This window comes from Mchenga conophoros, linkage group LG3 (genome assembly GCF_057382185.1).
Source record: "Mchenga conophoros isolate Kocher_MC1m ecotype Shallow Benthic linkage group LG3, M_conophoros_male_GT1.1, whole genome shotgun sequence".
Classification (NCBI taxonomy): domain Eukaryota; kingdom Metazoa; phylum Chordata; class Actinopteri; order Cichliformes; family Cichlidae; genus Mchenga; species Mchenga conophoros.
In genome coordinates, this window is record NC_140528.1 from 3,253,429 (window position 1) to 3,277,669 (window position 24,241).

The window sequence follows — 24,241 nt, forward strand, 5'->3', positions numbered from 1 at the left end:
CCACCAGGTATTATATGTAATACTCTGATGAATATCAGTGGTATTTATTTTGTGTTTTTCATGAGAATAAGTCGAAGAGAAAATAACATTTTGAGGTTAAGAGTGGTATAAATATGTGATATAAATGTTTGTATTAAATTGCATAAATAGTGTGTGGAAAAATCAGTTACGTTAAAAAAAACATAATTTCATGGAATGTGAATGTCTGTTAAAAGAGAAGAGGTGTAATTTGTTTGTATGCTACGTCACGAGAGGTCATGACTTGCAGATGACTTCCGGGGGAAAAGAAGTCGAGAGGAAGGACGGAGAAAGAGAGGGAAAAAAGGAGGATTACTAAAATGGCATAGACGAAGCACGGGCTTCGGGACTGCTTATGTCACCAAAGTTGTTCGGCAACAACGCATTACCCGCCTGCGGACTTCCCGGTAATCATTCGGAGTGTTTGAGCTGGGCTTCCCGTACCTTTTGTGCTGGAGAAAGCACGGGGCACGTTTGGCTACGTTGGCTAGCTGGAGCTAGGCTAACGCCACGGTCCTGGCTAACGGAGATTCCGCCGGAGCGGAGAGACGGAGTTTTGAGAGTTGTCTCAGGAGAGAGTCGCTAACCGTGGATGATTCGCTGCTATCTAAGGAACCGGAGATTCGTTGCTCGCTGCCGCGAGTGGAGACGGTTGCTACCACAAAGAGCGAGTTATTCATCGGAGGAGGTCGAGACGTCACGGATACACGGAGGTATTGTTGTTATTATTAAGAGCTCCAACTAAAGCGCGCCAACAACAAAAATAGACTAAGAGTGCACTCTGGGGAAAGAATAACATTGGACAGGTTAAGGGCAAAAATACTAAAATCTGTCCCCGGGGTTTATTGTATGTTTTGTATATGTGTTTTTTTCATGAAGGAAAAAAGGGTTGGATGTGAATTTCCTGCAATTTATTAACCCTTTAAGACCTACCATAGAACCAAGTCCGCCAGAGCTTATATTATATGTTTACATGCTGTGGAGCCATTTCTGGGAGCATTTCAAGTTGCTATACATCAATACAACCATAATATACCAAACTTTAATAATATGTCTGCATTAGGTGCATAGTAATTACATAAATTGCAAAAAAAAGTGCAATAAACTACAAAAAAATTGAAAATCGTTTTTGTTTTTTTAACATATATTTGTAGTTAGAGAAATTTAAGAGGCTTATCCCTCAAAACTGTAAATACAAAAAAGTTGCACAAAATAGTTTCCCACCACAGGAAATTTATTTTAAGTGTCTTCATAGTTTTATTTTTGAAATACACCAATTTTTATATACTGCAGGAAAAACGAAAATAAATATTATAGTGCAAATTTGCAAAATAACAGCATATGCATCAAAATAAACTATTTCCAGCAGTGCAATATGAGTCCTAAGCATCCCAGAAACGACACAGAAAGTCATGAAGTCAAACATAACTTTTAAAAACACAAGTATAAGCTCATGAGGTCACGATGGTAAAAAAAACTAATTTCCGCAAAATGACGCCACTTCCGGTTTCGGGCAGGTCATGCGGTCATGTGATAGTTCGCGCTGATGGACGTAGGAAGTGTTACAAACATCGGATCGGCGAAGCGTGTTTCTGGAATATCATGTTTTTGTTGCTGCAAGTGATTTTTATGCAGTTTTTGCAAAGCTATATGTGGAAGGAAACTGTGACCTAGGACAAGCATAAGATGTAAGTACAACTCCTCCAGTTTCATATGCAAAAAAAATGATTGCACTAGCTTATGTGGTTGCAGAGCTACCGGGATTTAAAAATAGTTACGCAAAACAGAGCGTGCCCGCTCCGATCGGCTGTAAAGGGTTAATACATTTTCTAATCCTGAGATCCTGTGTTGGGTTTATTGCATGGTGTCTTATCATTTGAGTATTCAGATGTATTAGCCTTAATCGGTTAAGTGTATTTCCTTAGCCTCCGCTTGTCTGTGTAGACACGAGAATCATATGAACCCTAGACTGATATTTATTTTTCGAGATGTATCTTTTATCACAGAATGTTTAAGTAGAGTCAAGACTGCACCCGAAGGCATAAGGGGGGAGTCTTGTCACACGAGCCGGTGGTAAAAGTTTTACATATAGGAAAAACCATGAAGCCTTTGAATGAAAACAAACGCTGTTGTCACAGTGATGGACGCTGTCTTGTTGGTATACATGCATCAGTCTAATAAACTTAAACCTGCACCATCCTCCCTGTCCTGGTATTCTAAACAGGAAGTAGACTGTTGGTCGAGTTAACCTCCTGAACATCTACAACACACGGTGGAAACCTGACATTAAGACAGAGACTAGAGGTGAGACATGATCATTGCTGATTACTGATGACAGATTTAGATATGTTTTCATAAACCTTTCATTTGCCACATCAATAAACAGCACGGCAGGGCAAAATATGTTTTCTAACATGGCAACCTTTAAAAAGTGAAAGGAGACAGAAAGACAGGTGAGAAAGAATCAAACGGACTTTTTGATGCATTTTACACACAGTACTGGTGCAGAATCTAGAAAATGTGGGAAACACTGGCATCATATGCAGTACTTACTTCTGAAGAAATTATGATGGGACCCTAAAAAATGACTATGTACAATAATGGATTTCTATACATTTTACATCAGATGGAAACGTTTGTTGTAAGATTCAGATAATTATTTATTAAAAGTGAGACATTTTAAATGAGAACAAGAAAGAAAAGTATTTCTTTGTGCCCCCCTCTCCCTGTTAATGCCCTACCTGCCCCCTGGCAACACTTTGCTAGACCCGCCCCTGCACAGTTACCAGCTGTCAGCTACACAAAAAGGATCCTGGTGTTATTTGTCTCTCAGAAACAGTTCATAACTTCAACTCATTTTGGTTTTGTCATGTTTTGGTCTTTACATTGTCTTTCTTCTATATAATTGTTAAACATTTAATAAATATGTCTACAAAAAGATTTTAAAAATCAGACATTTCACACAGACACCCAAATGATTTCTGACTGATGAAGGGGGCTGAAGGTGCCCTGCTCTTGCCCAGCTTCTGCTGCTCTCTCCCTGCTCACTGTCAGCAGCTGGCAGCCTCGGTCCTGCCTGAGACTCTTCATCTATCAGTGCCAAAGAATATGGGAAACAGCAACGCACAACATGCACATTACAAAACAAGCACATGAATCAGCATTACATTCATTAGTGAAGTGCTGACGTTCGTTCCTAAACTTTGGGCCTTAATTAACATCACTGTGAACTAATGTTTGCTTTGCTTCTAAACCAGTGAAGCAGCGAGGGGCTTTCTGAGGTTCCTGCTCGTAAATGCCCAAAATGAGTCGAGTATTTCTGCAACTACAAACTCTGTTTTCATCAGAGGTGTAAATATTACAGCACTGTGTCAGAGTCACTGAGGCTGGAACACAGAAAAAGGAAGTAGATGTATTTATTTTTAGACTTTATTGCCTGGAACCACTTTAAAAATACGCTTTGGGTCACAATTAACTGCAGAAAACCAGGAATCCACATATGAACATTATCTGTGCAAAGATTTATGCTCACGTCACACGAGCTGATAAGGAGAAGCCAAACCTGGAAGCCACGACTTTGTTGAGGGTGTTTTTTGCAAACTTCTCTCCACAAATTCACATTTTCAAACTGCTTCAACATCTCACTCTGTGTCTTCGTGTGTCTCTGAGCTTCGGTGCAGGATCATCATTAAAATGGTGGAAAAATGAGCATGATTGCAACGACCACGGCACAATGGATCAAGTTACAAAAATTAAGCGATACTGATCAACGCACCACAACGATTATGTCACACGACACAGGATGTGATGTCACAACTGGTGCGAGACTTGCTGGCATGCTCCTATGAGGGTTGTTTTCCGGGGATGGCTTGTTCCTCTTAGTTGCGCGGTCGGGGTTCCCCCAGGTGTCGGGTGGTTCTTGGGGTCCAGGGTCCTGTCTTTGGCTTTCTCTGAAGTGGCCGGCCTCTGCAGTGGTTGGCTGGCCGCTGCTTCTGGACCGCTAGTACTCCTTCCCTGGCTGTGGGAGCTCCATCTGTAGCAGCAAGACCAAGGGCGGATCTAGAGAAATTTTCTTGGTCGACATGGTGCATTTTTTCCACCGATAGGAAACGTGGATTTTTTCCTTTCTTTACTGTTTTCGCGCTGTCCTTAGAAAACGCTTAAAACACACACAAACGTGACGACAGTGTTTAGAACAAAGCGTGGCTGATATATATGATCATAACTCTGGATTTACTGGCCTGTAATTAAAATTTAAAAACTTTGAAGTCCGAACTTTCAATGTGGCTGAAACAGAGACTCAGCGTTGCTGCAGCTTGTTGCTATGGCAGCTTACATCAGTCATGTGATTTGGAGGTGCAGCGTGTCCGTGGACCACAGAGGGTTAATAACACTCACTTTCCTCCATTTCCACAGTGTAACATCCACCCACCTGTGTAAAATCCGAAATTCCCATGGTGTTGTTCAGAATGTGCTCTGGCACGATCATAAGCATCGCTTGCTGCTGAAAACAAGAAGAAAGCCGGTCCTGCTATGGGCTGAACCATTTGTTACTGATGCAGGGGGGGACACTATGGAATATACTCAGTTTTAGCATTTATATTCACTGTTGACTGTAACTACGCTCAAACTGTTAATGCGATCTTATTTTAATAAACAACACTGTCATATGCAAAACTGGGGTGGCACTTGGGGTGGCAAGAGATCATTTTAGGGTGGCACTTGCCACCCCACACTCAGAAAAATAAAGGTGCCAACTGGAACCAAAAGTGGTTCTTTAGACTGATGCCATAGAAGAACCTTTTTTGGTGCCACAAAGAACCTTTCAAACAATGGTTCTTTGAAGAACCATTTCTTTCAGTGGTTCATTGAAGAACCTTTAAAGGCAGGCACGTGCAGAGGGGGGGGGGCTAGAGGGGCTTGAGCACCCGCCCCTTTCCTGATGGGTGCCCAAGGTGCCCTTTTGTTGAGGCAACTTTTTAAAAAAAAAAAAATATTATTATTATTTTTTAATGTGTGTGTGCGTGCGGAGTCCTGTCTGTGCCCCTCAACAATAATATTTAACTATTAATCACAGTTTTGCTAAATAAAAGGATCTGGCTTGCATCAGTCACATGATCACATTTAACCAATGATTGCCCTTGACGGCAGAACGCTGTTGTGCCAAAGTAGTTACCCCCGTCAAAAATTGTTTCCCCATTCACGGGAGCGCGCAAAGTAGGAGGAGCCGCTTGCCCAGCTCCGTTCTGTACGCTACTTGTCACTGATCTGCAGTCGACGCGATAAAGAGTAAAAGCTGGAAAACAGCAGACTCGATGAATTTAATATTAGTTTCGTGACATTGTAATGTGCCGTGTGGAAGACAGTTTACCTTATACTGTACACTTAAATAACCTGCTGGGAATACTTTGTCTAGAAAAAGACTTTGATACTATAATACTGTAAAACCAGATGGAAACACGTCGCTCTCCAGTGAATTTACACTCGGTTTACACTTTGTAGCGAAGCTATCACGAATGAGTTCATTTGCAAAATCAATCTCAATCTAACCAATAAGTACTGTAACTTCAGAGAAGATGTCTTATTCACAGCAAAAGTTATGGAGGGATACAGATTTTATCAGGCTGTGTGGCATCGGCTGCCAAAATGTGTGCCCCCCCCCCATCTGTAATCCATATTGGCTTTGCCACCACAAAGGGTATATTTGCCAAATAAGTCACAGTATAACCAATAAGTACAGTAACTTTGGAGACCATGTCTTATTCACAGCAAAAGTTATGGAGGGATACAAAATTTATCAGGCAAATTTATACAGCAAAAAACTATTTGCTTTATAAACAGTTTTATAAAGCAATGATGTCACCACTCTATGGTGACATCATCTCTACAGACTGTGGCTGTTACATATCCTCACCTGGTAATAATAAGACTGTCCTCAGCTGCACACAGCTCCAAGATGAACAAACTGAAGTAAATACAAATTAGAGTTACGATAGATTGAAATCTTGTAATCAGAGCTAATTCTTAGTGAAACTCTCACAACATCATATCATGATCCTGGGTTAGTGTCTCGGTCTCAGATCACAACATCAGCACAGGCTTGGCTTGGGTGAGGTATTGAGTGGTTCTTGTCCATGACAGCTGCAGGTACAGTGCCATCAGCCATGCTGCACCACATGTCTGCCCAGGAACATTAGTGTGGCTGAGTCTCATGTAAACATTGTGCTAAAGTGGTGGGAAAGTGGCTGCAAGCTGGCTGCACTGTGTCCAATACTCTCAGTATGATATCCACAAACCTCTGAGTGTCACAGAGTGGGCCTGTGCTCAGCTCACTGTGCCCCATTCAATTCTACTTGCATAGTTTTACAAGTAAAATTAAAAGTTGCTCAATGATAAGTTATTGTAGTAACAACTAAGTCCATGGTCATTATTTGTTAATAGTAGCTTAAAGCTTCTGCACCAATCATGGAGCAGCAGGTTTAGAGCATGTGGATCTACAAAAGTAAGTCCCAGTAAGATGGGCTGAGCCTTACATACTAGAAGAAACATGTCATTCCCAGCAGATGAAGCGCCCTTTAAAGCAGGATGTTAAGGTTCAAAATTATTGGGGATGGAGACAAGAGAAAAACCACAATAACAACACTGGTCCGGTCGGGTTGAGTCAAACGATGATTTTAATGATCACACACGTGGGAGATGGACACTGATGCAGACAGCCTCAAATCTCAAAATGGTGGAGCATTGCTCAAACTCTTATAGCCTCTGGTGCCTCCACCTTATTACAAAAAGCCTAAACATTCACATGCTTTCTCTCACACAGCGCCTAAGCTACGACCTTGGCTCCCCGTTTATCTGCTCCTGCTGAGATGGGGCAGAAAACTCCAGTATGTTCTGTTCTCTTCTAATCAGACAAATAAGGCGATGACTTTCTGCAAACAGTATTTCTTATAACTCAGCAGTATAATGCATCATAAAACAATATCATTCATTCACAATAAATCAGCAGTCTACTTTAATGCAAATCAGTTTAACTAATGCAACCGTTATCAGCTTCTTCTAACTCAGGAGAATGATGCAAACTAAAACTACATAATAATTCACAATCTTTAATTAGGGGTTATAACATGGCATAAAATAATATTATAATCTAACAATTCCCCCTGATGAGGTCATTAGAATAATGACCTCACCAACACCCTTCAATTCAGTGTGGCCGGGTTCATCTCTTCTCACTCCTGAGGTCCTTTGTCCCCCTGAGCGGCGAACCATATGTGGGATGACCTCTGTGTTTGCGCAGTTCAGATGCAAGAAAAACTATTATTCCAACAATAGCAGGTACAGATGACACTTCCCAGGTCTCCCACAGCTTTATTTTGGTGCTACCTTATACCCTTCAGACGTACTCAGACTAGAACCTCTGTCCAAAGAGCTTTTAGCCTTTATTTTATTGCTGCAGCTACCAGTGTCGTCCAGTTGGGTGATCCTCTGCTCTTCATTCTTCAACCTTAGGGGTTAGACAACCCTTCAGTCGTGGCACAGATCAGGGGATTATTCTGCCCCGATTTCAAACAACGATCTGTGTATCCTCCAGAAAAAGGAACAGGAAGGTGTCCCCCTTTTTGCCCAAAAGCCTCTCGAACTTCGTTGGTCTGGTGTTCCCGGATTTCCGCCAACCCCTTCATGGTTATTGCTGTGTTTATGGGATCCATCCTTTTGTGGTGACTAGCTGGAGCTCAAACGCCATGACCCTTGGACCCAGTTGATGTCTCGGCAGTCACTGTGTCTGTCTCTGCTACGGAGGATCCTCGCATCTCTGTGACCTCGTCTGGTGTCTGTTCCTTGCTCTGTAAGAGACAGAAAACCAAAACACCTCTCTTCCTACCCCTAATAATCTAATGTTGTTATCTACTGACCTTCTAGTGTTTCAGAATTGGTCTAAAACATTCAGAATGTCCCAGGGACTTATTCTAATCATATGTGTGTGTAATAGGGCTGAACGATTATGGAAAATAATCAAATTGCGATTTTTTTTTGCCCCAATATTGCGATTGCGATGCGATATGCGATTATTTTTTAAGGTCTTTGTCTTCTGTATTATTAAACAAAGACAAGCAATACATCATATAGTATGGCCAATACTATATTACATTAATTTTAAACTGTTCTTTCCTGGAAGACAGACCTCTGTTATGATGACATGAGGTGATGCATGAATTGATGACTGACATTTTTATTTAACTTCTTCAATCACAACAGTATATTTGAACATACACAATAGTTTATTTTTAGCTTACAAACATCTGAGCATAAAGTGCTGGCAAGGAACCCTGGTGTAAACATTAAAATGAAAGTCAGTACAATGTGCAGATTGCAGAAATATACATAAAAAAAATCAGTGGCTTTACCACACTCAGTTTTTCGACATCTGTGAACTACTAGACAGTCATTCAATTAAAAAATAATATTAAATAAATAAAACTAATAAATAAAAAATACACATCTTACTGATCTCTGCAGTCAGTAACATTACACATAAAGTGCAAACATAATAGCAATTGTATAAACACACACACAAACACGCCTTTAAAGTTTAAAGGCGTGAAATTGGACGGTCTAGCCTTCTGATTAGCGTCACCGCTGTCTCGGTGGAGTTTAATAAACTCGGCCGTCTGCTTCTTGCTATCTAAAATATAACCAGACACTGGTGTAAATTCTCGACTGTCTCATACTTCTGTTTAATAAGTTTTCTGTTTGACGTTTAGTCAGCTGTGTGAAAACCAAGGAGGAACCCACCCGGGGGATTAATAAAGTTTTATTTTATCTAATCTAATAACTTTAATCTCAGCCAAACCGATTTACTCACGAACAAACAAAACGCTGAAAAAAGCCCAACAATAACATTTTTAGGTTGTCTAAGTGACTTATATATTACGTTAAACCCGAGCAGCGAAACTCCGCGGTGATCTGAAAATGATGTGCCGGGAGTTGTGCCGTTCTCGGCCGCATCAGTAACCCTCGAGCTCCCGGCTAGCTGTCGAGCTGGTGGGTAGCAGACGCCTCTGAAAACGTCGAAGCACTTTTGCAAATATGGGATATCTTGATAAACCGAGCAGATATTTGATGTTTACACAACTACTTTCTCGCCTGAAAATATGTTAAAAGTTTATTTTGTGACCCAGAAAGATTAGTATGAGTAATTTTAAAACTTAGTAGCGGCCGCCATTGCTGGAAACTGGAGTTTGGCTGGGCCGCGCTATGAATTCTGGGATATGGTAGTAATTTGGACAGCCTTCGGCGCGTCGCTGTGACGTAATCGGTCTACAAATGCGGCCTCAGGAGGATGCAGCCCATGAATTTGGACATGTCCAGAGTATAATCGCAGCCTTTGCGGTTAGAAAATTGCACTTGATCATGTCGCGATATTATCGCAAATGCGATATATCGTTCAGCCCTAGTGTGTAAGCGTGTTTGCATTTAGCCCTCTGCACTCAAAGTCAATACCTGCAATATATCAGTCTGGACCATCACGGCGAATGAAGCTTATGACCTTCAAAAGACCAAGTGCCAACTTTTGCAAGGTGTGTCTGAGAATTATTGAAACCACTCTTTTTAACACAAGACAAAGAAATTAACAAATCTTCTAAACGCTATTCAGTTCATTTCAATGATTAATGCTTAAACATGGACGTGATGATTTATGCTTCTCACTGATTCTCTACAAAGGACCAGAAACTTCTCGGGCCGCTATTAGCTTAAGCTTTACCATACCTAAGGTATTAAAGACACAAATGAAGTTATAAAATGTTCAAATAATCCTTGTTTGATGTTAAAGCTCAACTTTCCCCCCCTTTTTTTGACACATTTCAATGTGTCAAATCAACAGAGCTAGAACATTCAAAAAAAAGTTAGGCAGCTACAAAGTTTCCCAGACTCTTAAGGTGATCTGCGTGTAATGTCCTGACTCAGGTATTTAATATTTTAATAAATGTCGTTTAATTAACTGCCACTATTTAAACTAAACAAAGGACATAATTCAAGAAAAGATCACAAAGAATAACATGATATCAGTGTTTTGTAAGCGCGTGCGGCCTTCTATGCTCGAAGCCTTTTCCCTCAATAGATCAGTCAGACATTCACGCTGACTGTAGCTTTTAACCCTTATTAACTTGAGCACAACTCTACAATGAGCAACAAGTTGCAATATGTATAAAAACGATCATGGTTACACCTGCAATGAAAAATTATATCATTATCCTAACACCTGTAAATAGAAGATTCATCAGAGGTTATAACAATCACAGGAACACAGATGTTAGTATAAGGTCAAAAGCTTCAATAAATGATCATCGATGCAATGCTTATTGCATGATTCTCATACAATAATAATGCTGATTTTAAAATAACAGTAAAACACCCTTTTATCCCGTTTCACTCGACACATAAACGTTTATAAATGCCTCTTTTATTTTTAATTTTATTTCCCCCTGTTCTCCCCTTACTGACCACAGCAGGGGATCTTAGTTTTGAATCAGCCATGAATCCAGCTCACCTGATTCATCAGTGAGCTCCACCATCACTGGCGTCTGACAGGGTGGCGCTGCATACTCTTCCTTTAATGTCACTATTTTCAACCTGTTAATTAGAGTGTTTAAACCTGAAGTCGACTACGTCCACAACAAGTCAATACAGCTGTAAATGTGGCCAATTATCAATCTATTACCAATCAATAACAACAGATAACTTCTATTTTATGCATGCTTTTAATCAACCACTCACTCAGAGGATCTCCAATCCCAGGAAATTCCTTCTCCTCCTTTAATGAGTCTGTCCTCCTTCCATGCCCTGGTAACTGGTCCATCCAGAGCCATATGATCTCAAATATACATACAACAAGCCAAACCACCCCTTGGTCACACCAACCCTTTTCCGCCCCGAAGATGTCCAATGCCATCCTAGTATGGACTGAAAGTGGCTTTAACGCTGACTGTTCTGACAATCCATTTTATAACGTTCCTGGTCAGATTTGCCAATCTCTGCACCAGGGTTTTAAACGCTTCGCCATTTTCATTAGTTTTTATTTTTATTTAGTTTCAACTCCAGATTTTCAATTTTTTCCAGTTGTAATTAGTTTTTACCAATTCTTTGCTAGTTTAGTCTAGTTTTTATTTTCTGAAAATCCTTAGTTTCAGTTTAGTTTTAGTTGTGTTTTGCAAAAATTAAGTGTAACCAAATCTCAGTTCCATCATATCAATCATGCTCTTCTGGTTATCCTTGGGTGTTGAGACTAATCACTATTAACTCTTGCCGCACCGAGTGTTCCTAATTTTGGTTGAAGTGAATTGATAACCTTTTTGAAGGCGATTGTTTCACACATTTATTTAGATGTCCCAGTCCTGTTATCTCGGGATACATCACGCTGCCTTATCTGGGGTTAGCTGTTTTCGGGGGATGCGGGTTGAGTGGGGGAGCTCTTCAAGGAGGGGGAGTGTGCTCCCCCTGATGAGCTCTTCAAGGTAAGCTAGGTTAACTTTCTTGTGTGAGCTTTTCAAGTGCACTTCGAGGTTTGTGGGATTTTTAGTTTTATAGATGTCCCTCATAACCCCCTGATGACCCAGTAATTCATTTTTGCGCACTGTAGTACACATTTAGTTTTTGCTTGTAGCTCTCATACTCTACTTGCCACTCCTCTAAGTCCTGATGTTTCTTAGAGAGGACAACAGTACCTTTAAATTTATATCACATGTGTGGGGGTGTGGCCTTGCCAATTGTTTTTCTTTTTTTTTTTTTTTAACTCAGGTTTTGATTAATTTTCAAAAATAAACATCTAGTAAATAATTCGAGGGGTCTTTAAGGATTAAGCTTATTTAGTTTCACGGAGAACATGACTAATTTATTAATGTGTGCTCTACACATTGGGACTTTGTACATTCAGTCAATGCAAATCAGTTTAACTAATGCAACCATTATCAGCTTCTTCTAACTCAGGAGAATAATGCAAACTAAAACTACATAATAATTCACAATCTTTAATTAGGGGTATAACATGGCATAAAATAATATTATAATCTAACAGTAGCTTAAAGCTTCTGCACCAATCATGGAGCACCAGGTTTAGAGCATGTGGACCTACAAAAGTAAGTCCCAGTAAGATGGGTTGAGCCTTACATACTAGAAGAAACATGTCATTCCCAGCAGATGAAGCGCCCTTTAAAGCAGGATCTCACTTTAACCCTAAAGAACTTGCTATGAGCATGCAGTGCATTCATGGTTATTATTCATACGATTGTGGGTAGCCAATAAAGTGCAACTATCACATTACATTTTATTATTAAATTGTTGTTGACAATCCCTTCACTTCTGCTTATCTAATTCATGGTTGCAGGATGGCTGACAGCTTCCATTAGGCAGGAGGTAATGTCCATTCTGGCCACAGTGCAACCCACAATGTGTAACTGACACTATTATATTGCATTATGTCACATTGTTACATCTTTTTAATAAATGATGACAGTCAGCTGAATTTTCTGCCCCCTTGGTGGAGGACATCAGGATCAGCAGCTCCATCACAAACACCACAGAAGAAGAACAACACTGGATCAGATTATCTGGACGTGTTTGACAGGGACAGTGTTCATGTTCATGGACATCAGGACAAAAACAGACGATGGAAACCTGCCAGATTTGAGCTAAACTGCTCGTTTCCATGTGTAGTCCCTGGGAGGTCACATGACCAACAAAGACACACAAGCTGTGTCCCAAAACGTCGGCTGCATCCTCCGGAGGCCGCATCTGAAGGCCGATGACGTCACAGCCAGGCGACGAAGGCTGTCCCGATTCCTCGACTCCTTCAAATGCGTCCTTCATTCCCCCGAGTTTGAAGGATGGGTCGGGTGTGTCCTTCGTGGCCCACCATATCCCAGAATTCATAGTGCGGCCCAGCCAAATTTCAGCTGCCAACAATGGCGGCCGCTACTAAGTTTTAAAATTAGTCTTATTAATCTTTCTGGGCCACAAAATAAATTTTTAACATATATTAAGGGGAGAAAGTAGCTGTGTAAACTTCAAATATCTGCTGGGTTCATCAAGACATCGCATATTTGCAAAAGCGCGCCGACGTTTTCGGAGACGTCTGTTACCCACCCGCTCGATAGCAAGCCGGGGGGTTCAATGGTCACTCCAGAGCAGCGGACTCCCGGCTTCATCGTTTTCAGACCCCGCTCTTTGGCTACTCAGGTTAAACATGATATATAAGTCAGAGGGCCCGGTGGCGCCAGTGTCCGGCAGCCTCTGTCAGTGCGCCCCAGGGCGGCTGTGGCTACACTGTAGCTGCCATCACCAGTGTGTGGATGTGTGTGTGTGGATGACTGGATGTGTGAAGCGCTTTGGGGTCCTTAGGACCAAGTAAAGCGCTGTACAGGCCATTTACCATAAGTCACTCGGATAACTTAAAAATGTAATTGTTTGCCTTTTTTCTGTGTTTCATTTGTTCCGGAGTAAATCGGTTTGGCTGAGATCAAAGTTATTAGATTATTAGATTAAATACAACTTAATACTACAAATTAATCCATCGGTGGGTTCCTGCGGGATTTTCACACAGCTGAATAAACGTCAAACAGAAAACTGATGAAACAGAAGTGTGAGACGGTCGAGAGTTTACTCCAGTGTCCTGTAATATTTTAGATAGCAAGGAGCAGACGGCGAGTTTATTAAACTCCACCCACACAGCGGTGACACAGATCTGAAGGCTGGACCGTCCCATTTCACAGCCTCGCACTTCTGGCCTTCTCGGTCTTTGCAGGACCCGGCTGTTGGGTCTAAACTCAGACCCCGCTGTATCCAGGACTTATTCCCATGAAAGAAAAACAAGGCAACAGTGTTCGATCGATTTCTTGCGCAAGGGAGGCCCTTCCATCTGTGACCAGCACGTCGAAATGACCACAATGGTGGCCTCCTCTCGCTGCCTTTTATTGACAAACTTCAAACAATAGTTTACAAAACACCTCCCCTTGCAACCCCCCTTTGGTTACAAAGACAAGGCACTGTATGTAAATGACATACACTGAGTGTGTGTGTGTGTGTGTGTGTGTGTGTGTGTGTCTGCTGATCAAAGGGTCATAAACCCAGGAAGCTTACATCAGAAGAAACAGATCTTTCAGATAGGATGTATCTACAATAAAACCTCCCCCAGCACAGAGTGGCTGGAGAGGTGGTCAGGATCAAAGGAATGGCTTTGATCCTACTGCTTAAACTAAGACTATACAAATTTAAGAAACACAATGGCAACATTCAACAATTAGACTTAACATTTCCCTCCTTTTTGTCATTGTATACTTAAATTTCAACTTATGCACCCTTTGTTCAGACAGTGTCAGTGTAGATTTCATTCATGCACAGTAAACTACATCCTATACATAAGCAAATCAGTATCAACAGTTCAAAAACAGGAATTAATATCTTCAAAAGAAGATGCCACCAAGGACCAGACGGTAACCAAGCTATCCAGCCTTGTGGCGGATCTACTCCTGTCGTGCAAAAGTACACAACTGAATGTCAAAGGTCAAACAAGAAGAATCATCATTCTCAAAAATCATATGTCACTACAATCCAACTGTATACAGACATAGGTATTTAAACGCATCAGTCGACTTTATTGTTTGTCCATGTGGCTCTCAGCTAACTTCAAAGCTGCAGCCTGGTCAACACCCATCTTTATGACTCCTATCAACCCCCCAAATCTTCTCACTGTAGGCATCCTGTGGGGGTTAGAGTCAACTGGTGAATTATCTGCATTTACAACTCTTCTCCTGTCCTGTTGTCACCACAGAAAAAGCTTTGTAAAGGAAATTGGATCAAGCTGTTTTGATCTTCTTGGCTCAAAACCTCAAGTGTTCATGATGTAAATGTAGACAAAAGGCTTCTCTGTTTACATCCTTCTTGCAGAAGACAAAAGAATAGGTGATGTTGCCATGTTCCATGGTTAATCTCCAACTTGGGCTAATCCATTGTCCTTCATACACATAGGCAATTGGCCTGTTTCCAGTTCGTTTAACTGTATAATGTCCTGCAACAAGTCATATTCTTTGATTCAGACGAGCAGGTCTGTCCTACCAGAGCAGTTCACCTTCCCAGCTACTGGTGAATCAACCTTCCATTCAGGTTCAGAGCAGTTGAAAAGTTGGCAGTGTTCCTGGATGTGTTGCCAAAGCAACCAAACAAACTGTCTCGCTCTCAGTGATGCTATAGGGCCACAGTCCAGAAGAACGTGTAGCCAGTGGCATCACAAGCATAACCATTGGTCTCGTTGTTTATGTGAGCGGTTGTGTTCTTAAACTGCCACCAGTAGTTGTTGAAAACCCATGCGGGTACTGGGTGTGGTTTGCTCTGTTCCAGTGCGCTCCCTGTCATCCCACTCAGGGTCCACAGGCACAAGAAGATGCACAGCACATTCCCAGCCATTCTGATGAGTACCTGTGGCTCAGTTAGTTTCTTCACCGGATTGAGACGAGGGGCCCTGGAGGCTTTCCCCCCCCCTTTGTTCCCGGTCTTCCTGCCACTTACTCCGAGCTGGCCTGGATGTGTGTCACCTTCTTGCAGTGCGCTTGATATATCCAAGTGTTCCTTCCAGCAATCTTCACTGCTGTGGTCGTCGTCAGCAGCATCCGATATGGACCTTCCCATCGTGGACTGGACCAGCACTTCCTCTCCATGGCCTTATCATCATCCAATCTCCAGACTTCAGGCTCTGCTCCTGCGAAGAAACAGAATCATCTGGCAGATCATTTGTTCTCATAACTACTTTACTTTTAAACATTTTCAAGCATCTAATCTGCTGATATGCTCTCTCTTCTGCTTTTCTATCATCACTACAGAAGACTGGAACTCTAAATGCTCTAACATATATAATCTCAAAGAGTCAGACCATTCTCTGTTGGAGTAATCCTCATGTACTTATTCTATACAGTCTAACCATGTCCTGCCTGTCTTCCTAAATCTTAACTTTACTGCCTGCAAAAAGTTTTTTCTTTTTAAAAAGTATTTAATAATCCTAGAGTATAAACTAATTCTAGAGTGAGTATAACGACTGCTCATCTCCCTCCTGTTGAGACATGGTATAGCCAATGGCTCAAAATAGCAGCAGTCTTATACAAATTATTAGGCAGTACTGGTTTATCACACAGATAAAAAATCATCCTGCAAGCTTGCTCCCTCTGTAAGTCACAACTGTTTTCCTGCTGTAGGTGAGTGGGCCTGCATGTCTGCTGATGTTGTACTGATAAAAGGTTAACACCATGTTTAACTACAGCTGCTTCTCTTGTGATCTTATCTGCAAGAACTTTCCCTAATGCAACTGAATCTTTCCCTCACATGTGTGCTGCACATTTACAAACTGCAATTCCACTGGTTAATAACACTGCATCCAGCAGATTTTGCAAGAGTTTGGTGTATTCTGCAGGTTTCCCTGTAGAAGTTATCTCACCTCGTCTCACTCACTGCACTACAAAGAAATGTACAGTAGCAAATGTATACTGCCTATCAGTGTATATTGTCTCTCTACAGCTTTACACGCTTCCGTTAAAGCTAGCATCTCTGCTGCTCAAGCAAATATGAAACATGCTAGTTGTCCTACATAGATAACTCTCTCTCACTGTCTGCTACAGTAAAACCTGTTCTAGTCTGTCCCTCTGCTGTTGTAAAACTCAAATCATCAACAAACCAAACCTTTCCCTCAACAAGTGGCACATCTATTAAGTCATTAAGACAGATTCAGAATTGTGCACCACTTTATGGTAATATGTGTGGTTGTGAGAGTAACATTAAAGACAAGTGTCTTGTAGGTGACAGAAATGTAAGTTTAGTCTGCGATAGTAAACATCTACCTCTTCTGGAACTAACAATTGCAAAAGGTGAAATAAACTATTTCCTGAAACATTGTACAGCTTAAGCTGCTGCACATACTGATCTCACGCATGGAGGTAAAGCACGAGCAACTAGAGCTAATCTTTTAGGATAGTAAGTTACTGGCTTCACTTGTGGAAAAAGTGCTGTTAGTTATTTTACAGTCACCTGGCATTTGTGCTGTTCACAGAACCACAAGTCCATCGCTGGACCTCCTCTGCGCTATCACTTTTTGGAGCTTGGCACGCTCCCTCAGCTTCCATCTTTCGCCATGTGTCAACTCCCCAATGAGACATGTACAAGAATGTTGCACAGTCTCCCTAAAACAATCTCCAGGGTTTGTCCCTTGGAGCAGCTTCACTCGCTGTAACCCTGTGTAAAAACATTAGTCAGCACTTAAATGTTCAGCTTGTTTAGCTCCCAGCTCCTGTATCACAGAAGACAAAGTCTTAAATTTAAAACAACTTCACATTTGCAACCAACTGTAGATCATAAGAGTAATAAAGTATTTAGCATCACAGAGACAAGTATCATTGCAGGTTTATTCTAAACTCATTAAACTCCTACTTTTTCCCATAATTTGTTCCAAATTATTTAACATCTCAATGTTATTCCACATTGTAATCAGTGACTTCCCTTAAGTTTGTCACTCACCATGAGCCCAACAGTGTGGTCAGATAATGAGCTCCATGTAACTATTCTGTAACCACTGCACATCTGTTCAATCGTCACTTGTCTGTCTGTGCTGAATCCTTTACAAATCACATGATCAACCATCTGCTGTAAAAAGAAATGTAAATGTTAGCGCTGCGCAGGTGTATACACTTTCTCACAGTAATGTCTGTGAGCACACAAGTTAGTGAATGACACACACACATGGTGAATTCACAGACAGAGAATTTAAACTAAAAAGGTTAAATTTTCAGAGTTCACATAGTCATGTGACCCACAGGAGGAATCCTGTGGTCTCCTTCTCCTGCAACAGAGACACACACAGAGATACATCCACACCTTTGTCAGGTGGGGGTTGACTTCACACAATGGTGTTAAGTCAGTCAGTCAGTTCCCCATTTATTTTAAAATTCTTACTCATTCACTCAGTGATTCCTTCTTTTGCTAATTGTGGAAATTATCGTCGCATTCGTTTCCACGCTCAGCAAAACAACGTCATTTCAAAAAGAAAAATAATTTAGACTGGATTTCCTCGTTGAATCCTTTTGGACAGGAACTTGTTTCCTAATTGTCCCAAATAAGAGCCCATTTTAATTTTGGAGAAGCTCACTTTGCAACAGTTTTCTCGCCGACGCTTCGGTTCTAATCGTGCAGATCTGCTCAAACAGAGATCATCAAACAAAACTTTCAGTGCACCATGAAAGTAACAAAATAAAAGAAAGATAGGCCTTGTTTAAGTCATGACACGTGTTCTTCATGCCAGGGGGATAAATCGTAACAACCCAATTGGCAGGTTCAACTTAGTAACAAAAGACAAATCAACAGCCAGTTTAATCTCAAACATTCATCCAATCAGCCATACACACAACATACAGCATAACCCTGTTGTCTTAGCACATAATAAGTTTTAGTTCTCATGTAACTAAATGTGTGCCATGGTAAAACTTCTTCACACACCAGAAACTCACAATCAGCTCACTCATTTAAGACCTCTCATCAGCATTCTGTTTTCTCCTCTATGATGCAACCATCTGTCCTCCTATAATATTCAGTCCACTAGTCTATGTATCACTTTCATCTTACTAGTGACTTGGACAAGATGACAAACAGAATCTCATGCTTAAGATGCTGTCTGGTCTCATGAGTATCATTGTATGTGTATATGCATGTGGGGTTAGTATAGTTAATGCATTTTCTGTATGTTTTTGTGTTCCTCTCTCATCACACTTTCATTATTCTCATCACTGCTTAAAACAACACACATCTCTCTCTGTTTTTTTCTTTAACTGTACTTTTCTCCAAAACAGAAAATAGCATTACAGCTGTTTCAGACTGAGAAACACCAAACACTCTTCATGCTATCATTCATCCACACAACTATTTTATTTCTTTTTGTCCACTGGGCAGGTGACCTGCAGAATCACGTCTGCCCCAGCTGGATACCTTTCACACACACCATGACGTCAGACACTCTCACACTCGCCGAATTGATCAGGAGAAAAACTTTCTTCATCTTCACACTCTGTTACAGAAACACCATATGTTTTTGTTTTTTTTTTGTGTTGTGTTGTGTCAGGGATGGATATGTAGTTGTAACGTTTGTGTTCACTTTCTTTCCTTTCTGTCTCCTCTCTTGCCTAGTCTGTAATGGACTCAATGCTGCTCCTAATATGCCTTTAATCTCTCCTCCACCTCTGCCTCTGCTCTCTCACACTCTTCTCTGGCTCTTCTTTCTGCTAACATTCTTGCTCTTCCTAATGCTTTTCTACGGTGTTGTTCTAGAGTAGTTGCAGTGGATTGAGCTGTAGTTTCATCCTCAGGTTTCACAAGAACTTCTTGCAATATTGCTCTTTTAACATTCTGTGCTTCTCTCCTCTTCTGAGTCTGCTCCAGCCACCACTTAGCAACTGCTAACTGCAATTCCTTCCTCTGCTTCGCTTTACCTGTTTTACCTGCTACACTTACAGCTATTCTTTCTACCAGCATTTTACACTTAACTTCCACTAATGTCCCTTCAAATCCATATTTCTCACACCAACAACCTACATACTGCGTGCTGCCTGGTAAAACTTTCTGCATAAATTTTACATCTCCTTCTAAGGCAGACTTACACATTTTATTCTCCATTACAAGACAACAATCAGCCACACTCACGCAGACCACGTCTGGCCCGCACACACACACAACATAGGCCTATCGCTTGCATCTGCACGCACAGCTAGCGCTCTCTGTTGAAAACTCAAACGCCCCAAATGGCGGAGATTCCGGACTCCGAACCTAGGTTCTCTCCACGCCCCAAATGGCGGAGAACTCTCTACTCCCCAAACGGCGGAGAAGCCTGCGTCTCTGTCACGCGGCTAGCGCGCTCCCAGACTCACGTTTAACGCACAGCCCGTAGCCGAATCAAGCCTCGACACGGTGCTTCTGAAGCAGCGCGTTGATCTTTCTGACACACGCACCGGAGCGTCAGCTTCAAGCGGACCATCACTACGTCTCACATCTAAAGGTGTCAAGGTAACTTTGAACTGAGTTCAGTCAATCTGGAGTTTTTCCAAGTTTTCTGTTGCTCTCTGTGAGAGAAGAGCGTTAAAGGCGGGGCTCTCCAGAGTCCAGCAAAACAGGAAACCACAGCTGGGTGTGTGTAAGTGTGCAAACCAATAGAATGCATCGTGGTGGGGGGGGCATCACGGGCAAGAAAAAAATAAAATAATCGGTCGTACCCATGCTTCCCCGACGTCATGCCAGCGCATATTGGGAAATTCGTAGGCACTGATCGGTTTTCTATCAGCCATTTGCTGGGAGTAAGGGCGCCCTCCGTTTGCGAGGTGCGCCTGCTGCTGGCGGCACAGGGAGGAGAGGGCGGGGCGGCGGGGAGTCTCTGGCTGGCTGGAGCGGCATCTAATAACCAACTCGCAAAACAAAATAAAAACAACAAACAGATATTATGATACAGACTTATAATCTGAAGAGTAAGAAAATAAATCTACACTTTAGGACTCGGGGTAAAGGATCAATAACAATTTAAATTTATAATTTACAGTTTGATGATTTAAAGTCTCACACAACCCGTCAAAAGGGGCGGGGCCGGCTGCTTCCAAGTAGAGCACATTTCATTTATAATGATGTAAATCCAAGCCCATCATGGATTCACGATCTGAATCCTGGGTTGTGTGAAATCCCAGAAATCAACCTTAGACAAAGTGAATCTGTGAACTAAGGTGTAGGTCTGTTAGGTTAATTGTGCTGATCCTCGGGTTGGGGGATTTGTGTTTGTACTGGAGCGCAAAATTCAAACCAATGGAAGATGGACAACAAAAGTTCAAAGCCATCAGGTGCTCAGGTTAGAAAAAAGAGAAAAGATGCAGGTAAGCAGATGTGTGATTGGATAATGGCAGCTCATCCTGAACCAATCAGACTAAACTCCAAACAATACATTAAGTTACAGATTTTATTATTAATTAGTCATTGTTACTTGTTGATTTGTCCTTTTCTCATTGTGTGACGAATTATGACGACTGTTTGGTAGCTGTTATTGTCTCTCTCTCTCTCTTCATGTGTGTTTCTCTGGTGAAACAATAGTTTTGTGTTAATGTTAGGGCTGCACGAGTTTGCATAAAATGAGAATCACGATTTTTTGGCTTAGAATTGAGATCATGATTCTCTCATAACAATAAATAAACATAAAACAACAAATGTCTCACGTTTTGTTGTTGCAGCAAAATGTTGTCCTGCTTGAAATTCCGTCTCCACCGTTGCTCGACGCTGCGTGTACAGAGCAGGTAGTGCAACAATAGAAAAATAGTTGCGGGACGGCACTGTGTAGCGTTTGTCTAGGGTGTTGATCGTTTTCCTAAATCCCTCGTTTTGCACAGTGTTGATGGAGCCATATCTTTGGTCAGGTGATAAGTGACAGCCTCCGTAATGTCTTTGTGCCTGTGGGAGTTCGACGTGTATAGGGAAGTGCTGTATAAGGTTCCCGTTATTGATGTTTGGGTGGTTGACCGGGACGGATTTTCTCCTGTCACTTTCTCGTCATCCCTGACGTGCTCTCCGTTGTTTTTTCCCTGCTAATTTTAGCATCACACGGCACAGCTTCTGTATCACGTGGTATAAGGCTCCGCCCTTGTCATTTGTTGAGCAGGAAGAGTGAGCGCTTGTTTTCATGCAGAGTACGTCCCGGATCAAAATGTGAAGTTTTACAAATCACCACTTCTTTAGTTAATATCATTTCAATCTCAGACAACCTCGTTTCTCTTACAGAGGTTGAATGCACCTTCTGCGGATGGCGGTACCACACAGTGTGCGTGGACTTCCCCTCCACAGAAGGCAACTACAAATGCTGTGAATGCTAAATAAACAGAAACAAATGATCCCTGTTGTCTTTGCTTGATGATTGGTTTGAGTCTTGACAATCCACATTGCTGGCGTTGCATCTTTCAATGCCAGCAATGGCAGGTATCAGTGCTCAAACCTTTTGTGTTTGTTTCCAACAAGTTGCCCACCTCGGGAAACAAAAATGTGTTCTTTTACTTGTCAGATGAACATATGAGACACTTTGACTCTTCAGTGCAGTGTGGAGCCTAACAAAGATCTGTTTTGTGTCCCAGCTGATCAGCAAGAGGAGGAGAGTCTGACGGAGCAGCAGAGGAACAGTTTCAGCTACTTGGACTCAGCTCAGCCACTACAGAGGAAACAATGAGCTCAACACAGAAGGTGACAGACAGAGCAGGACCATATGACCAAAGATATTTATCACCATATACATTTGAACATTTGCCATAACGATGTAGCTGACGATAGAATTGACACCAGACAAAATACTTTACAGCTGCACAACTTTATTAAAAACCCATCAATGTATTTTCACTGAAACAAGCAGCTGTTGTTTATGTGCATTAAAGTTATATAAAAATGTAACAGTGCAAATGCAAATTCCTCGCTGACAGTTTAACCAAAAGGCGTTTCCAGTGGAAACTGGCCGACACATCCTGAGCATAACCATGTATAATATCCACTAAACTTCAGAAGAGGTTATACAGTCGTGGCCAAAAGGTTTGAGAATTGCATAAATATTGGAACCTGGAGAAGTTGCTGCTTAAGTTTTTATAATAGCATTTTGCCTGCACTCCAGAATGTTATGAGGAGTGATCAGATGAACTGCATCGTCCTTCTTTGCCATGAAAACGAACTTAATCCCCAAAAAGCCTTACCACTGCATTTCATTGCTGTCATCAAAGGACCTGCTGAGACCATTTCAGTGATCGTCTTCTTAACTCAGGTGAGAATGTTGGCGAGCACGAGGCTGGAGATCATCATGGCTGTATCCCGATTCAGGTTCTGCAGCTTTAAAGTCCTCAAGGGCCGCGTACTCAAAGACCGCTAAGGCCGAAGTGCGAGGCTCGTAGGCTCGTGAAATGGGACGTCTAGCCTCCGTCGCGCTGCCCAGGTTGCCTAGCAACCATGATACTAACAGCTGGAAACGTTTCATACAGCTTTGTTTGACAGAAATGAAGGAGAACATATTTAGTTCATTTGTTTCTACATGAGCTCTGTGTGATTTGATGAGTATCTGAGGCTGAGACCACAGGACTGTGAAACATGATTGTTGGGCTTCATTTCTGTGCTGAACAGTCGTTTAAGATTAGCTGTAAATAACAATTAGCTGATGTTGTTCATGAGACTAAAGTCATCTCACTGTGGTAATGTAAATATAATATGGCCAATATTATAGTTATTATATTAATCACTTCACTCACAGACAAGTATCTGTGACAGTGTGTATACAGATGTATCATATATAAGAGACAAATATTGTTCGTTTAATGTGTTGGTACTAAATTTGGCTCAGTGCTTACATATATGTGTAAAAGCAAATGTAGGAGCTGTGATAACTGTGTCTGATAGAATGAAGAGTAGACTGATATATGAAATATTCCTTTATTGGGTGAGAAAATCAGACCATGTCATAACTGCTGTAAGTCACACAGAATAGATATCAGAGCCTTAAACAGGCTGACTTCTGCTAAATGGGTCAAACTGGGCAGAAAGTATACAAACACATAACATCCTTATAGAATATGATGTAACACTATAGATCAACTTAGCTCAGAATATATTAAATTCAATTTTATTTATAAGGTGATAGGTTTTATTGAGATGCCATCCTTGTGTTTTAGTGGCAAATAAAGTTGGCAGTCATCGGCATAACAATGAAATGAGATCCCATGCCTTCCAAGGATAGAACCCAGAGGCAATAGATACAGTGAAAAGAGCAGTGGCCCTAAAATTGAGCCCTGTGGGACGCTGCATGACAGAGAAGCAGAAGACGATTCGTAACCGAGAAGGCTGACAGAGAAATATTATTATTATTATTATTATTGATTGCTTATATTTTAACAATTGTGAAACCTCACTGTGGATGTAAGAGTGAAATTATGTGGATATCTTGAATCCACTTTATTGTGTAATATTTTATGTGAGTATTTGACGGAAGACGAGCAACATCTGTTGTGGAAGCTAACGGGGTTCCTTTAGAATAAACAAACATAGGATTTATTATCACTGAATAATTCTGTATAAATCTATACAAATTATAGAAATATGTAATAGGAAACAACAAAATAATCTAAATTATAAAATAGTGTGTGTGTGTGTG

The 24,241-nt window shown here is 41.3% G+C and overlaps 1 long non-coding RNA gene across 3 annotated transcripts in view; it reads left to right on the forward strand.

Annotated features, from left to right (window-relative positions):
• The first annotated feature begins 283 nt into the window (after positions 1-283).
• Positions 284-24,241, forward strand: part of LOC146577001 (uncharacterized) — a 38,277-nt gene continuing 14,319 nt past the window's right edge. For all 3 annotated transcript variants that reach the window (XR_014891350.1, XR_014891352.1, XR_014891351.1), the window contains exons 1-2: positions 284-731; positions 22,194-22,299. This is a non-coding gene — a long non-coding RNA (uncharacterized LOC146577001). The remainder of the gene's footprint in view (positions 732-22,193; positions 22,300-24,241) is intronic.